Genomic DNA, 3,063 nt, shown 5'->3' with positions numbered 1-3,063 from the left:
AATGGGGTTCCCCAGGTGAGTAAATCTGGCCTACTCTGCCTGCTGCATCCCACTCCCTCCAGAGAGGGACAGTGAGCAATAGTACAGTAAAGGCACTGAGAAGTCCTGCAGGAAAGAACCTTATTTAACTGCGATGAGTCATTAGAGCTGTTCACAGAGATTTGAATCCTCTCCTTCCACGCCCATGGGAAGACTGCATATCTCCTTGGAGATAGGGGTGGCTGGGTGGCTCACTTTGCCACTGAGATGCAAGTGGAAGTGACATGCATCCTCTCTGAGTGGAGGCTGTATGAGTCCGTGGGTGACTTAACACTTCCTCCTCCTCTTCCCCCTGGCGATCAGTGTAGCTCCGTCAGCCTGGGCCCTGGAGTGAGAAGACTTGGAACAGAGACCCTGCCAGCCCATGATGGACATGAAACAAGAGGAAGACAATGTCCCTTGCTGTGTTGTGCCACTAACAAATGGACAGGGGTGGAGGGGCGTATGGGAAAGTTCTACCTTCCACCCAGCTGGGCTGTGAACCTAAACAATGAAGTCTAGTTGAAAACAAATGGGCAGAGCATGTGATCCAGCAATCCCACTCCTGGGCATATATCTGGAGAAAACTCTAAGTCGAAAAGATACATGCACCCCAATATTCACAGCAGCCCTATTCACAGTAGCCAGGACATGGAAGCAACCTAAATGTTCATCAACAGATGAATGGGTAAAGCAGATGTGGTACATATATACAATGGAATAGTACTCAGCCATAAAAAAGAATGAAATAATGCCATTTACAGCAACATGGATGGACCATGGATAGAGATTATCCTACTCAGTGAAGTCAGCCAGACAGAGAAAGACAAATATCATATGCTATCACTCATATGTGGAATCTAAAATATGATACAAACGAACTTATTCACAAAACAGACTCAGGGACATAGAAAACAAACGTATGGTTACCAAAGGGGAAAGTGGGGCGGGGGGGAGGGATAAATTAGGAGTTTGGGATTAGCAGATACAAACTACTGTATATAAAATAAACACTCTTTTACCAAGGAGCTGCCGACATGAGCCACGTTTGCACCAAAACCGTGAAGAAGGTGGCCCGGGTCACCATTGAGAAGTACTACACTCATCTGGGCAACGACTTCCATACCAACAAGCACGTGTGCGAGGATATCATCTTTGTGTGTGTGTGTGTGTGTGTGTGTGTGTGTGTGATGCGGGCCTCTCACTGTTGTGGCCTCTCCCGTTGCGGAGCGCAGGCTCCGGACGCACAGGCTCAGCGGCCATGGCTCACGGGCCCAGCCGCTCCGCGGCATGTGGGATCTTCCCGGACCGGGGCACGAACCCGCGTCCCCTGCATCGGCAGGCGGACTCTCAACCACTGCGCCACCAGGGAAGCCCGAGGATATCATCTTTATTCCCAGCAAGACGCTCTGCAACAAGATAGCAGACTATGTCTGATGAAGTAGATTCAGAGGGGCCCAGTGAGAGGATCTCCATCAGGCTGCAGGAGGAGAGAGAGAGAAGAGATAATTACGTGCCTGAGGTCTCAGCCCTGGATCAGGAGATCATTGAAGTAGATCCTGACACTAAGGAAATGCTGAAGCTGTTAGGCTTTGGCAATCTGTCCAAACTGCAGGTCACTCAGCCTCCAGCTGGGGTGAATTTCAAAGCACTGTGTGGAGCCATTTGACTCTTCCTGCTGTGCTGTAGTATCTTCAATAAACCTCAGACAACAACAACAACAGGAAAAAGATAAACAAGGTCCTCCTGTACAGCACAGGGAACTATATTTAATACCCTGTAATAAACCATAATGGAAAAGAATATGAAAAATAATATATATACATATGTATCTGAATCACTTTGCTGTACACCACAAACTAACACAACACTGTAAATCAACTATACTTCAATAAAAATTTTAAAAAATTTAAAATGGGGCAGAGGACCTGAACAGACATTTCTCCAAAGAAGATACGTAAATGGCCAATAAACACATCAAAAAATGCTCACCACCATTAGTCATGAGAGGAATGCAAATCAAAACCACAGTGAGATCCCACACCCAGAAGGTAGACAATCACAAGTGTTGGTGAGCATGTGTGGAAACTGGAACCCTCATGCCCTGCTGGTGGGAATGTGAAATGGTACAGTCACTGTGAAAAGCATTCTGGCAGTTCCTCAAAATGTTAAACATAGAGTTACCGTAAGACCCAGAAATCCCATATCTAGGTCTATGCCCCAGAGAAATGAAAACTTATGTCCACACAAAAACTTGTACACAAATGCTCATAGCAGCATTACTGTATTCATCATAGCTAAAAAGTAGAATCAACTTAATGTCCATCAACTGATGAATGGATGAACAAAATGTGGTCTATCCAGGGACTTCCCTGGTGGCTCAGTGGTTAAGAATCCGCCTGCCAATGCAGGCGACACGGGTTCGAGCCCTGGTCTGGGAGGATCCCACAGGCTGTGGAGCAACTAAGCCCATGAACCACAACTACTAAGCCCACGAGCCACAACTACTGAGCCTGCGCGCCTAGAGCCCCTGCTCCGCAACAAGAGAAGCCACCGCAATGAGAGAAGCCCACGCACCGCAGTGAAGAGTAGCCACCACTCGCCGCAACTAGAGAAAGCCTGCGTGCAGCAACGAAGACCCAACGCAGCCAAAACTAAATACATAAATTTATTTTTTAAAAAAAAGAATCCATCCTCCAAGGCAGGAGACGTGGGTTCGATCCGTGGTGGGGGAACTAAGATCCCACGGGGCAACTAAGCCCGTGCACCACAACTACTGAGTCCGTGCGCCACAACTAGAGAGAAGCCTGCACGCCACAATGAAAGATCCCGTGTGCCGCAACTAAGACCTGACGCGGCTAAATAAATAAATAAATATTTTTAAAAATGTGGTCTATCCATATGATGGAATAGTGTTCAACCATTAAAAGAAATTAAGTACACCATGGATTAACCTTGAAAACATTATGGTAAGTAAATTAGTCACAAAATGCCGCATATAAGATTCCACTTATATGAAACATCCGGAATAGATAATGCTATAGA

General features: G+C 46.6%; 1 pseudogene; it reads left to right on the top strand.

Moving 5' to 3' along the window:
- Positions 1-1,055: 1,055 nt before the first annotated feature.
- On the top strand, positions 1,056-1,687 carry LOC132596792 (small ribosomal subunit protein eS17-like; annotated as a pseudogene).
- The last annotated feature ends 1,376 nt before the right edge of the window (positions 1,688-3,063 follow it).

The sequence above is a fragment of the Globicephala melas genome, chromosome 2 (genome assembly GCF_963455315.2).
Source record: "Globicephala melas chromosome 2, mGloMel1.2, whole genome shotgun sequence".
In the NCBI taxonomy this organism is placed as follows: Eukaryota; Metazoa; Chordata; class Mammalia; order Artiodactyla; family Delphinidae; genus Globicephala; species Globicephala melas.
This window is presented reverse-complemented; position numbering and strand designations above follow the sequence as displayed.